Here is a 15,558-nt window from a genome sequence, read left to right as displayed (position 1 = left end):
TAAATACAATAAACCAAGGTTTATTTTATGAGGTTCCAGATAAAACATTTGGAAATGATATGCTCAATTAGAACTTACTAATTGAGCATAAACTACAAAATATGTAGTTTCTGAAAATATAGTTCATAAAAAAAAGTTAATAATATCTGCTTGTATTTTTCTAGTTACATTATAGACTGGTTACCACCATCAACAGTTACTAACCTGTCGCTAAACTGCCAACAAGTCGATTTGCCAAAATGATTGCATTTTATAGCACAAATGCAGCTGGATACTGTAGCATTATTGCAGTTGAAATTGCATTTCGGAAAATTTCATTCTAAATTATATACAAATATTTTGTTTGGTATATTGTTAAACATAAGTAATGAAAAGTTCAGCTTAAGATACTAAATGCTAAATTATAGTTTGCTTCTAGCAAGTTTTTTCTTGTTTGGTGGTTGCAAAGTAAATTGCACTTGATAAGAAATTATATTCTAGTTTTTATCCTTACCCAAGCATCAGCCAACAAAAGTTTGCATATCAAGTACTTAGCAACCAGGCTATTTGTATATGGTGGCAGATGATTTCCTATCAAATTTCCCTAGCATCCCATAATTCACAGATCACTTCCTTTCCTTATGTATATTGCAGGGGAGGCTCGTGCATAGGCACTGCGTAACTGCAGCACCGCCAATTTTTCTCGATATATAAATATATTTATTAATTTATTTATATTTGCTTGTAATATTTAATTTTATCATCAACAATACTATTCTCTTATTTTGTATAAACAAGAATAAAAATCCATCTTAGGAGGGCGAAGGATGCTAGCAGCACTGTGTTTACCACAGTATCATATTGCTACATGCGCAAGCATATGCATGTCATAGTGAGATGCGAGCTATGTTCCACTGTTGTTTATATTCAGTTTGTGTCAGTAGTAGAGTGTTCATAGTGCTTATCATGTTTACTCTGTCTCTTTAAATATTTGGACATTACAATTAAAGACATAACATTTGTTATAGTTTTTATTTTAGAATATTATTGGGGTTATTGACAATTATGACCTCAGAATTTTTAAGTAATTTTGAATTATACTAAACTGTATAATTTTATCAATAATAAACAATATTTTTTTCATGAAACAAAACAAGAATATATTTTATTTTTAAGTAATTTTGAATTATACCAAACTGTATAATTTTAACAGTAATAAACAATATTTTTTCATGTTTAATTTGTTTTAAAATTTTTACCATAATTTTGATATTTTATCCAAACACGTATACACTGTACTTACAGTGTGTATGTATACAGTGGAACCTCGGTTGTCGAACTTAATTCGTTCCCGAAGGCTGTTCGGAAACCGAATTGTTCGAAAACTGAAACCATTTTCCCATAAGAATTAATGTAAAATGGATTAATCCATTCCCAAACCCCAGATGATAGTTTATTTAAACCTTTACAACAGTACTTCATGCATAAGATTGTATACAAACATAATGAAAATGCATAAAATCTTACATAAAAAGAATAAACACAATAAATAGATAAAATAAAAATGAATATTTAACTTCACTTTAACTATACATGCAGAGGATAGTTGATGGCATAAGTGGAAGGAGGTGAGTAAGGGGAGTCCCCTTCCATAAAAACATCAGGTTACTGTCCTTCTGGGGTTTTTTCTTTTCTGTCTATTGGCACCACTTGACTCTGCTTGAGACATACTGGGCCTCTGTCTCACTATAAACCTGTCCAATGACATTTGTTTTTGCCTGCGTTTTAAAATGTTTCTGAAGTGAGACATGGCACTGTCATTGAAATGGTTTATGATGTAGTTTGCTACAGCTTTGTGAGGGTGATATCTTTCCACAAAACTTTGCACCTCACCCCATTTCACACACATTTCTTTGATCAAAGAACTAGGAACATACTCGATCACTTCCTCTGTGTCTGAAGACATTTCCTCCACCTCCGTCTTTTGCTGCTCCTTCTGAAGGTGTTCCAGTTCTTCCGTAATGAGCTCATTCCTGTGATCCTCCACTAACTCCTCCACATCAGCATTGTCAACTTCCAAGCCCATGCTTTTGCCCAGACACTATATCATTGACAAAAGCAACATGCTCAGTCTCTGTCTGCTACACAGTCTAGCCACATTTTCCTTCAGGCCGAGTTTATCGTCCTGTAAGTCATTTGCGCCCAGGCTTTGTCAAGGATACTCAAGCTAACTGTTTCTCGTTTATCCAAATCAGCAACAATTTTTCCACTTCTTCAATCGTCTGTGATCTTTATTTAGTAAGAACTTTCACTCCTCTTGCAACATCAGCTCTCTTGATCGCCTCTTTATTTTTGAGTATTGTACATATTGTTGATTTCGCCATACCGAACTGCATAGTAAGATTCGAGACACAAATGCCATTTTCATGTTTGGATATGATTTCTTTTTTCATCTCTATCATGGTTCTAACAACTTTTCTTTTCGCTTTGCTGCTATCATTATTCTTCTGTGGCCCCATGGTGGCTTAATTAATAATAATTTATGAGACTCACCACGAATTCGAGCAGGTGTCTGCACTGAACAAAGGCTGCTGCATAACTGACACTTTCCTGCCTTACAGCTCAGCACGTGGAGCACGTGGTTGCCTTTTGCCTGTTCAGAAACTGGGGCATTTTTTGTTTAGAAAATATATGCGGGAACTGAATTGTTCGAGAACAGAGGTGTTCTATAACCGAGGTTTTACTGTATTTCGAAAGTTGCAGCACCCCTGTGATTTCAAGTCACGAGCCGCCACTGGTATATTGTCATGCATTATGGGAAGGGTCACTAAACAGACCATTTTCAACTTTTATTGGGGATCTCATCAGTAAGAAACAGGCCTGTGGGGGTATGGATAGTTAAATGTTTTGGCACAATGGATTGATTGGACCTGTGGTTCTTAATCCTTTTGTCAGATTTGCAAAAAAATTGCTAGATTAAGGATGATTGAACATTTGACTGCCCTGTTGTGAGCTAATGACTTCTAGTAGGTTTATTTTAATTTTTTATTTTATTTTTTAAAAGCCCTAAAATGTCTTGAGAGATTTCTTTATTGTAGTCCACAGTCTGGTAGTAGACTGTAATGAACTTGAGATATTATTGAGCCTTTGGCTCACCTATTTTTTGGACTTCTGGCAGTAGGTTTAAAAAGTCACCTGTTCAGTATGGGTTTTAGTTAGTTATTTTTAATTTTTATGGTGCAAAGACATCCAAGGTTATATTGTGCCAGGATACAGGTTACAGCAGTATATGTGGTAAACAGTTAGTAGGACAATCACAAACATCCATGCCCCTGGCAGGATTTAAACCTACAGCCTCTTGGCTGGAGAGCAGATATGCTAACCACTCATCCAACCAGACCAGCATGGGTTTTAGTATTTTAATATATGGCTTCTTAGCAAACCCATCTATTTTTTACAAACCATGGTGTGCTGAATGCTACTTATAAATATTTGTTTTGGATTATCTGTAGTTTGTTAATGTTGTTATCCACCATGTGACTACAAGCAGACAAGCCACGACATAAGTGCTTAGCTGGCTACATCTTTTGAGTAATGGATAGCTGTCCTATTGTCCTATTTGCTTTTGAACAGCTATGATTGACATGAGTCACAAAACAAACCACAATATATAGTTGTACCTCTAAGTATTTGGCTACTGGTTGCCATGGAATGGAGATGTATATTGCCATGCATAATATATATGGTCACTGATCAGACCAGTCCCACCCTTTATTGGGGTCTCTCATCAGTGGAAATCAAGCCTGCAGAGGTACAGATAGTTAACTGTTTATCTGCAGTATCACCTGTGCATAGTGGAAATGACCACTTTACTTTATGAGGATGTTAATCTTCTTGTGAATAGCACAGTGCTCTTGTCTACTTTTATATCTATTCACAATTTTTTTAATCATTGTTCTCATTTCAAGATCACATTTTGCAGTTTTTTGATTGCTAATCTAGATTGCCATCGAGGTTGCTTGGTGAAACATCTGGAAAAATTAGAGAGCAGACAGAGGGTTGGTGGTGGAATAATAATGTACAAGAAGCAGTGACGGCTAAGAGGAAGGCAAAGCAGAAGTGGGATGAGTCAAGAGTGGAAGAGGACAGAGAGGAGTACAGAGAGAAAAAGCAAGAAGCCAACAGAGTTGTTGTTGCACAAGTGAAGGCCATGGCATATCAAGACCTTTATGATCAATTAGAAACAAAGGAAGGACAGAGAGAGATTTATCGATTGGCAAAATATAGAAATAAGGCATCAAAGGACATTGTGCATGTGAGGCAGATCAAACACTGGAGGAAGGATATTAAGGAGGGATGTCGATATAAGAAACAGATGGAGAATATACTCTGAAGGGCATTTGAATGAAGAAAATGCAACGACTCACGAGAAGATAGGGAGCCTTATGAGGGATTAGTGCAGAACATTAGTAGAGTAGAAGTGAAGGAGGCCATAAATAGGATGAAGAATGGAAAATTGGTGAGCCCTGACAGGATCCCAGTGGAGGCATGGAAGGCACTGGGGAAAAGGAGATTGACCTCCTGTGGGGCCTGTTAATAAAAGTTTGTTAACAGGAAAATATACCCGAAGAATGGAGAGAAAGACTCTTGTCCCCATCTACAAGAGTAAAGGGGATGCACAAGACTATAAGAATTACAGAGGAATAAAGTTGATGTCCCACACAATGAAAATCCTAGAGAGGGGTTCTTCATGGAAGACTGAGGAAGGAGGTGGAGATTGTAAAGGAGCAATTTGGCTTCATGCCTGGTCGATCGATGGCGGATGCTATCTTTGGGTTACGACAAATGATGGAAAAGTTTCAAGACAAGCAACGGGAGCTACATCTGGTATTTATTGATCTGGAGAAAGCGTATGATAGAGTGCCAAGGCAAGAAGTATGGAGATGTCTGAGGGCGAAGAAGGTACTGGAGAAATATGTCAGGAGATGTATAGAAATGTGAAGATAAGAGTTCGAACCTGCCTGGGAGAGACAGAAAGTTTTTCAGTGACAGTTGGCTTGCATCAAGTGTCAGCATTAAGTCCGTTCCTGTTTAATATTGTGATGGAGAAGGTGAGAGAAGATGCACCTTGGACTTTGTTGTATGCAGATGACATCGTGCTGTGTGCAGAATCAAGAGAAGAAGTGGCAGCTAAACTGGAAAGTTGGAGGAAAGTACTGGAAGAGAGAGAGGTATGAGACTGAGCAGAAGTAAGACACAGTATATGTGTTGCAAAGTGGATGGCAGCCAGGAGACATATCTGGAGCTTGAAGGAAATGTCATCAGGGAGGCCAGTGACTTTAGATACTTAGGTTCAACAATGAAAGAGGATGGTGAGGCTGAGAAGGAAGTGGGATGCAGGATGGAGGAACTGGAGAGAGATGGCTGGAGTGCTATGCAATAAGAGGGTGCCAAGCAATCTAAAAGGCAAAATCTACAGGACAGTAGTGAGACCAGCTGTGACGTATGCTATGGAAACTGTGGCCCTGAGGAAAAATAACATCAGCAGGATGGAGGTAGTGTTATAATAATGCTTAGGTGATGTGCGGTGTGACCAGTAAGGATCGTCTGAGAAATTACTATGTAAGGGGAACTGCGAAAGTTACGAACTTAGGAGCAAAGATACAGTAGGCAAGGTTGAGATGGTTAGGTCATGTGATGAGGAGGGCGGAAGTGCGGGCGGCCAAAGAAGAGATGGTGGAGGAGGACTTGAGGATGAAGAACTTGGATGTGGCTACAGCCCAAGATAGGAGGTTGTGGAGGAGACTCGCTACAAACAGCGATCCTACTTAAGTGGGAAAAGCTGCAGAAGAAGAATCTAGATTGCAGGTAGTGGACCATTATTGCAGTATCATCTGCATATAAAGCTGTTTTTGGGACAACTGTGCATGGCAGGCACATAGATGGCAAATAGCAGAGGTGATAGTAAGAAGCCTTGGAAACATTTGCTGTGATTTTGTGTTCAGACGATTGAATTCCTTGCACCTTCCCTCAGAGTTTGCAATCACGAAGGTAGGATTTGTTAAGTTTGACTGGTACTAATGGAAATTTGGCCTCCAGAAATTTGAAAAGCCCATTGTGTGCCATATTTTGTTGAGTGCTTTGGCAGCATTGAGGAAATAGCCCGTATATGCTGCTTTCATTTTCTCAGAGTCATTTTCATATGACTCTGAGAACTTGTTGATCAGCAGAGTAGTTCTCCCAGAATGCAATTTGCTCATTGTGGATGAAATTCAATTCTTTATTGACTTACTGCAGTCTTGTTAGTATTAACCTCTCAGCTGTTTTTCCCAGGCAATAGCGTAGGCTGATTGGGTGATAATTTTGAGGGAATTGGACTGCTTTTCCTGGTATTGGGATTAAGATTACTTTCAGCTAATTTTCATTATGTTGAAAAGTAGTGATTTTTTAATATGCAACAGTGTGCATTGTGGTGCACTGTTGCATATTAAATAGAGATCAGTCAAACTGAGAACAGAAAAATGCAAGAAGTCCGAAGCCAAAAAAGAAAACTGGTAATTAGTTTACGGAATTAAGAACGCATATAAAGTATATTAATTAAAGGTAACTTTAATAAATAACTTCTATATTTCGGCAACGTCACATTGCCATCTTCAGGAACATAAAGATATGGTATGTGCACGCAGGCACTAACAAAAGCAAATGAGGAAGAAAGCAAGAAACTAATATTGTTCCTACAGTCCTAATGATGCCCTCTGGTGGGCTAATTTGGTTGACTTGGCAGTTGGGCTGAAGATCTCAAAATGTAAGTCTCCCAAAATTGTCCTACTTTGGCCAAACAGGCAGAACAACAAATATCAGGATTTCAGAACACAAAGACTACATCAAGTTCCATCAGTACAGCCGCTCTGGGCTGCAGACCATGCCTTAGATACCCGCCATAGAATTCGTTGGAAGAAAACAAAAATAATACACCGCAGCACGTTAAAATACGAAAGATTATTCAAGGAATCTTCAGCAGCTCTAAAAAACGTTCCTAACCTCAACAAATTTGGGTGCATGACACTACCACAAATTTAGGTGCATGAAACTACCACAAATTTGGGAGACTTACATTTTGAGATCTTCAGCCCAACTGCCAATTCAACCAAATTAGCCCACCAGAGGGCATCATTAGGACTGTAGGAAAATATTAGTTTCTTGCTTTCTTCCTCATTTGCTTTTGTTAGTGCCTGCATGCACATACCATATCTTTATGTTCCTGAAGATGGCAACGTGACGTTGCCGAAATATAGAAGTTATTTATTAAAGTTACCTTTAATTAATATACTTTATATGCATTGTTAATTCCGTAAACTAATTACCAGTTACGTATGACCAACGTATAAGCCTTGCTACCAAAAAGAAAATTGTAAGAATAAGTGAGAGAAAGAATGTAAGGAGATAATTTCTTATGATTATTCTATGATAAGGGGAGTACTTCATGAAAGTGTTACAAATCCTTGTTTCTCTATTTCAAAAATTAATAATATTAGTAATGCTGTTAGAATGCAGAAAGGAATGTAAAAGAATTTGTTTTGTTGGAACCAATGACCTGAGAGGTGAGAAGTATTGTATAAGTGTTATGTCCATTCTATCTTACGATTTTGTTTGTCTTACAAATTGCCTTCGTCTATATTCTTCTAACTTCTACTTTCAAGACATCACCAAATTTTCCTACTAATATCTGAGTTATTGTTCCCCGTAGTATCCCTAGTATTTGTATTTTAACTGCGCCCTTTGGGATATTTAGTTTAAGATATTTTATACATAAACAGAGAAAAGGAACTCAAATATCTGAAAGTGTAACTATTGCAGTCGTGACACTATTTCTTGTTATTCAACATTAATTCCTTAAACTTCCCGTTTCTTAACATTAATTCCCCGCGTGATTAGGCTCGAATGTTTCTAAGTGGTGCATTGGATTAGCAATATCAGACAACCTTTTTATCATTAAACAAAAGGTTTATTATTTCTCTAAACATGGTACATATCAAAATACTCAACTAAATTACTTACACACTAAAATTAGCTTAATACAAGTAGTTGGGCTATGATTTGACAAAAGTTTCTACGATCATACCGCCACAAAATTTCATACAAAACATGAATTCACTTAACATGGACAACTTAGATTACCACACACTATTAGATTATTCAACTTCAAGTACACTAACAAAATCATTAACTACTCTAGCACATATTTATGACAATTCCGATTCTCTGCACATCACACTAGGCATTCAAATTCCTCATGCTACTTGATTACTCAATTCACACTAATCAAACTCAATATTAACAAAACCATTTACTTCATTAACACACAACTATGTCATTAACTTTCCTTTTACAATATAGTAGGCACTCAAGATTTTTAGGACAATTAATTATTCACAAATTATCAACACTAGCTAGCTTACTTTTAACACTCTTTATCAAATTCTAAAGTCCTATTATAATTTCTCCTTAATCACTTTAACAGTTCCGTATTATGACAATGGTACTTATCACAAACAACTTCTAGTTAACATAAGACAAAATTCACAATACCTTTCTTTAGCTTCACTTACGGGCCTTTACCTTCTACTGAACGAACTTGCTTGCATAACTTCTTGCAATTCAGGGCTATATAAACATCTACGCCGTCGGCTGTACTATCCAAAACGAGGACATCTATATTTTCACAGCTTCCTATGACTCTATGGTATATTTCGCTTTCTACATAGGAATACGGGAATAGCTTTCCCACTCACCTTCGATTCCTTGTTGTGGCATGAGGATATAAGCCATATCTCTCCACTCAGGAACACCGTGAAATCCACTAGAAAACCAAACTAAAACCACCGCGACTATCCAAACGTTTCTTCTCCTCTGGCAAAAGGCAAAAAGGCCTCAAGCCTCCTTGACTATCTAAACATCTTCCCCAAACACCAAGAGAGCCTACTCCTCGAAAAAAAAAAGCCACGGGGGGGGGGCTACCAACCCTTTTATAACTGCCTCCCTAACGGCGCCCTTTCTTACTTCTTTATCCATCTGTCTACCAATTGGGTAGCATTTTGCCGCCATCCGTCATTTTGATCGGCAACTCGTAACGAAGTTTCTATCCGGGTATAGGCCCTAAGCGATATTCCGTTATTTCTCTTGTTAGCCTCTATCTTAACCCCCCCTTTTAAACCTTTTCTCAGAATTCTACTTAATGCTTAATCTGTAGCCTCTTACATAGCGTATTTCATGACTCATTCTTTTATACTTATGCACTTAACTCTTTCATTCTTAATCGCATTACTATATTAATTCTTAGTTAGCTACTTATTCAATACAAATTCCTTGTTTAGTCATAATACATCTTAATACATTCTTTTCTTTTGTTATCTTAACTAAACAATAGACCTTTACATTTTACTCAATTTATACTGGATGCAAGAATATTTTATTAATTAAATTATTCCTTTTATGCAGGGGTTTTTATTTATGTTGTTTATTTTTCATGTTACACCATGATAACTGAGAATACTATATTCTCAAGATATCAGGTGTAACATAAGGGAGGATATTAAAGAGTTATTGGAAGAAGTGAAAAAGAAGAGAGAGAGGGGGGGGGGGCGAGAGAAGATAAAGTTTGTGAGTCTGTTGCCACACTATGATAGATAGAGGCAAACTGAGAAGAAGAAGGGTGACGATAGGTAATGAATCAGTACACAGATTGTGTAGAAGGAATAACATAAAGTTTGTGGACCTATGCCCTGAGTTTCATGGGCAGAAAAATTTGTAGAATGCTTGATATAATGCACTTAAATGGATTTGGAATTAGCTATCTATAAAGAGCTTTATTCACTTAAAGTGTGGAAGTGCAAAGTCAGGAAACTAAAGAAATTAGGGTAGATGCAAATATGTGTGAGTGTGAGTGAAGGCACACATGAAATGAATGAACAAAAAATGCTGAATCTAGTTTCTCCGGCAACAGTATTGAATGGGGTAGTCAATTCATAATGTAAAGGTGGTTGGGGCCTAAGGGAAGCTACAGTTACTATATACTAATGATAGAAGCATCAAGAATAGGAGGGAGGAGTTTTTGGCAATCGTTAGTGTAACTTTGCAAAAAGTTATAGGCATGAGAGATTTGGCTAACAGCAGATAACATAGTTACAGGGATAGAATGTGATGGATTTAGTATTTTCAAGGAGTATAGAATAGACAAGACAGCAGGTGGGATACTGCTAATGATAGCAGATGGATTACAGCCAGCAAGAATAGGAATCAGTCAGGCAGTAGCAGTTCTTTTGAGTCAGTATGGTGTGAGATTGAGGCCAATAAGACAAAATATAAAATTAGTTGTTGCTATAGAGCAGGGGATGCCAGAGATGATGTGGAAGATGTGCATCACAGATTCATACAAAGAGTGCAAGTCGAATAATTATCCCTTATTAACTGGAATTTCCACGTTTTTAGCAAAACATGTCTCAGCTCTTGTTCCACCTCCTCTAGCCAAGTACTGACAGTTATTAAATTGAGTAAGAGTGTGGTTAGCAAGGACTAGATTTTTCACTTGGAGAGTAGTGAACAAATGGAATGGATTACCTGAGTCAGTTATGAGTGCTTTGTGTGTAAGTCTGATAGTTTGATCCAAACTATCAAACTATCTGTTTGATAGTTTGGGTCTCCCACTATGAGTCTTAAGACTTATTGGAATTGCCACTATTATTATTATTATACATAGATATATATATATATATATATATATATATATAATATTTTCTACCAAGTAAAAATGAATATTCACAATATATATATATATATATATATATATATTTGTATACATATTGGCTCAGTTTATGAACATGTTAATAATTTTAATGACTTAAACACCGAGATAATTAAGAATAAAAGCCTAATATGGACACAACTAGTTTCGTTGGAAAGCCAACTTCGTCAGCTGTCAAAGTACAAAAATATATACAAAAAAGACTGAAAGAAACATTACTCACTAGCAACAACAGAGCTATCAAAAAAAAACTACAGTTAAGTTCAAAGGGATTCCACGCTTCAGTTCTAGCTGCATTTATATGCATGTGTGTGATTTCGCGAGAACGCCAGCACTGAACAGCAGAGCTATGTGAATCTGGCAAATTGTAGCTAAGGTTGTTATTCATGTGGGTAGAATCGAGGGTGATTTCTTTTGACTCCAGGATACATCTTATAAGTTCATTGTAACATTTGTGAATATTAGAAGTTGGATTCCAATCTATTTGGTGTTGGTGGCCTCATCAGAGGTTGGCGAGGGCACTGGCTCGGATTCTATTATAAGAGATATCTCTTTTGTGCTAATCATCTCTTATAATAGAATCCGAGTTTTAATCTTATAATAGAAATCGATTAGTGCCATTTGAAAATATTAATTTTTATGGCTAGATAGGTTGGATATTATTATTATTTTCCTAACCCCCATGGAGTTACAAGATTCATCACTGGAGGTCAAGACTAGTGAGCACAAACTATCATATCACTCCTTAAAATCATCCACATCTGCACATGCACCTCTCTCTCTCAGGCAATGCATTCCATTCTACCACTCTCCATGCAAAAAGCTTACTTTTTACCCTTTTACTCACCACCTCCTTTTGCAATTTACAAGGATGGCCTCTTGTCCTTATTCCTTTCCTTCGTTCTACCATATGAAAAACCTCGTCAGTGTTAATATGATAATAATCCTTCAACAGCTTAAATGTCTCGATCATATCTCTCCCTTTGCCTTCTATCCACCAAACTGCAGTTCTGTATGCCCTCAGTCTATCCTCATAATTAACGTTGTACAGTCCTGACATAATTTTTGTTATCTGTCTCTGCACCCTCTCCAAGGTTACTTCATTCCCTTCAAATCTTGGTGACCGGATCTGAGCACAGAAATCCAGATGTGGTCTGATCAAAGCTTTATGCAATGGGACTAGCACACTTTTATCTCTTGTGGTCAATGTTCTCAACATTGTTACAATTCTCTGAGATGCCTTCACAATCTTTACAATTTGCAATATGACCTTGGAACTTTAAATCTCTATGCACAGTCACCCCAAGATCCCTTGCTTCCATGACTTCTTCCAGTATAACTCCAAGTGAGTATGAAGCATCCCATCTGTGGATTCAAAAATATTAAAACCTTACATTTAGTTGCATCTTTTGAAGAGCCAAAACATCAGTGCTGTTACCAATAACCTTCCCAAGCTTTACATCATCTGCAAGCAACCAAAAATCTCCCTGTAGTCCTGTGACAATATCATTGACATAAGCAGTGGTCCCAGGACTGAATCCTGCAGAACTCCACTTGTAACCTTCCTACTCTCTGATATCTATCAGAGAGCCATTCACCAATCCATCATATCCGTTTGGATATCAAACCTGATATCCAAACCCATATGATGCAACTTAAAAATCAGCTTGTCATGTGGCACCCTGTCAAATGCCTTGAAAAATTTTTAAAAATAACAGTGTATGCCTTACCTTCATCCATTGCTCTTGTTACTCTATTGTAAAAGGTACCCTTTAACAGTTGTGCATAAATAATATTTTACCTTCATCTGCCCAATTCTATATATGAGTTCTTACCAATTTCTCCAAAATCTTAACTACAGAAGAAATACAAGCAGGCCTATAGCTTGATACCTCTATTCTACCACTACTCTTATGCAATGTTACTATCTTACCCTTCTTCTGTTCTTTAGGAACCTGCTTCATTGCAAGTTAACAGCACAGTCAGTTCCATAGCACATTCTCTTAAAACACATGGTAAAATTACATCTAGCCTCCCCCCTGCCTTATTGACATTTAGTGTACTCAGTTTCATCCTTTTCATTCACTTCTAGCACCATGCCACTCATTATCCTTCTAGAAATGAAGCTTATAGTACCAGGATGGAACACTCTAATAAAGTGATTATTAAATAGTCCAACTGTGTCATCTGCATTGGTCACTAATTCCCATCTCCAAACAGCAAGCAGTCCATCCACTGTAATTTTTTCTCCAACTTACCACATTCCAAAAAACCCCTTGGAATTCTTCTTAGATTGCAGTGCCAGTCTCCTCTCATATTCTATTTTTTCTCTCCTTACAATACTAGTCACCTTCCTAACCTGAGGCTTATATTCCTCGTGCAACTGTTCTCCACTTCTCTCTTTATATGTTTCCATAATCTGATCAGTCTGCTTGGTGTCGCACCGATTTGATCGTCGGCTTGTCGAGAGCTCCTGAAAAGATTAGTAGCATTTTGTGTTAACATTGGCAATTTTACTAGAATTTTAAGTAGTATTGTTTGCTTTTTGTTTCTTGGTGTGTCTGTGCAATTTTTGTGTGTTTTCTGTTATTTGAAGTATTCTTTTTAAGATAAGATAGCATACATATGGCACTGATAAAGAAAAAAATGGCGGCCAGGTCGCCATGTTTGTTTAAGAGTTTTGATGTAAATGAATTTATGCAATGTGCTGTCTGTGAGATGCATGCTTTGCGAAGAGCGGTGGTAGTCTAGTTAGAGGGTGATAGTGGAGTTAATATGTGCAGAAAGTGTAAGGAGAATGAGGATCTCAAGCGTGTTTCGGGTGGCGAGAGTGATATCATTAATGATAGTCAGAATGTAGAAAATGGCGGTGTGATAGAGAATTGTGTGGTAGTGCCAGATAGGTGTGAGAGTGTCGTTGAAAGTGTAAATGAAGTTAGAAATACAGAACGAATGGATGATTTGATTGATAATGAAAATGGTGAGATAAATGCGAGTAGTGAAATTGCACGTTTGAAGTGCGATACACAGAGCGAAAAGGCAACTGGAGCATATGGAAAAATGTGTGCTGAATAACCGGCGTAAGTCTGTGACGACAAATAATAGAATGTTCATAAACGTCAATAAAATGAAGGAGCGAGTGCTGTATGGGGATTCGCTATTAAGAGGTGTGATAGTTGAGAGTTTGACGAAGTCGTACCAGCCAGGTGCAAACATAAAGGACGTCAGCGAATCTATTCGAGTGCAAAAACAGAGGGTGAAAGAGATGATAATCGTGGTAGGAACAAATGATTTGAAAGAGGACAAATGGAAATGATAGCGGATGTGAGGGAATTACTTGAGGTAGCAAAAGAGAAGAGCGAGAGAGTTAGGATGGTGAGTATTTTACCACGGTATGACAGTGACGTGTTTAGAAGGAGGGCCATAATTGCCAATGCCTTTATGCATGGGTTATGCATGGAGAGTGGTGTGGAATTTGTGAATGTGTGGAATGAGTTCGATGGGCGAAAGGACTTTATGGATGGTTACATTTGAATGGAGTTGGTGTATGGAGGCTTGAAAAAGTGTTGATGAATGATGTGGAAGTGGATGTACAGACTCAGGGAAACTAGATTTATTAAGAGGGGGGAGGGAGTAGATATGCAGACTTTAGGGAGGCAGTTGAGTGTATGAATGAGTATATTATCCCCGAGCGAGTACGAAGGACTACAAATCAAAATGGGATAGTTAGTATAAGGCATCAAAGTAGGATGGGACAAATGGGCTTCTGCAATTCATGTACACTAATGCCAGGAGTATTAGGAACAAGAAGGAAGAGTTTTTGGCCTTGGTTGGCACTTCCAGGCCACAGGTTGTTGGTATTAGTGAAACATGGCTGACAGAAGATGATAAAGCTAGTATGATTGAATGCAACGGGTATAGCGTGTTCAGGAGTGACAGGGTGAATAAAAAAAAGGGGGGGGGGAGTGTTATTGATGATAGCTGATGAGTTGCAGCCAAGGAGTATAGAAGTTGAACTGCAGGATAGAGAAAAGAGCACATTTGAGGCTGTTTGGTGTGAGATAGAATCTAGCAGAACAAAATATACAATTGGGTGCTGCTATAGACCAGGTGATGGAATAGATGGTGGGGATATATGCATACACAATTAGAAGAAATGAGTGGAAGGAGGGTAATTATTATGGGTGATTTCAATTATGGTAACATTGACTGGAAAGAGTGGTAACATTGACTGGACCTTGCTAAGGCCTTTGACAGGATACCACATGGAATTCTAATTCGTAAATTGCAGCATATGGGGATGGATATCCCCACATCCTTCCCTGTCCTGCTGAAATATGCTATACTGTTTGATTTATATGCCTGTTAGAACATCCTTCTCAGTTAATCAAGTTAAACTGATATCAACAACCTTTGGAGAGAGTGAGTCAATCAGTGCCATAATCTTTGAAAAATTTGAACATATGAAAAGTTCTAAAATGTAATTCTGCACTTCAAAAAATAAAGAATACGAGGAAAAGTTAACGGAATTACATCTTCTTCCTAACATTGATTTTAGGCCAAGTGGCCTGTTCCGGTCTCATGGCATCTCTTTCTTCATCTTTTGATTCTTCCTTTTCCACTTACTTTGTATCTTTATAATAATTTGGTAGTCTGCTGTTGTTCATTCGATTTAAACGTTCTAGCCATTTTTGTTTATATTTGTCTGTCTTATGTAGTAATTAATTGGTTTTGTTTTCAGAAATTGTAAGATTTCTTCATTTGTTTTATGGTCCCAC

The 15,558-nt window shown here is 37.5% G+C and overlaps 1 protein-coding gene across 1 annotated transcript in view; it reads left to right on the top strand.

Moving 5' to 3' along the window:
* Positions 1-15,558, top strand: part of LOC150106378 (uroporphyrinogen-III synthase-like) — a 115,906-nt gene that overhangs the window by 79,424 nt on the left and 20,924 nt on the right. The window lies entirely within an intron of this gene.

The sequence above is a fragment of the Typopeltis vanoorti genome, chromosome 5 (assembly GCF_054136105.1).
Source record: "Typopeltis vanoorti isolate ZY-2024b chromosome 5, IOZ_Tvanoo_1.0, whole genome shotgun sequence".
NCBI lineage: Eukaryota > Metazoa > Arthropoda > Arachnida > Uropygi > Thelyphonidae > Typopeltis > Typopeltis vanoorti.
This window is presented reverse-complemented; position numbering and strand designations above follow the sequence as displayed.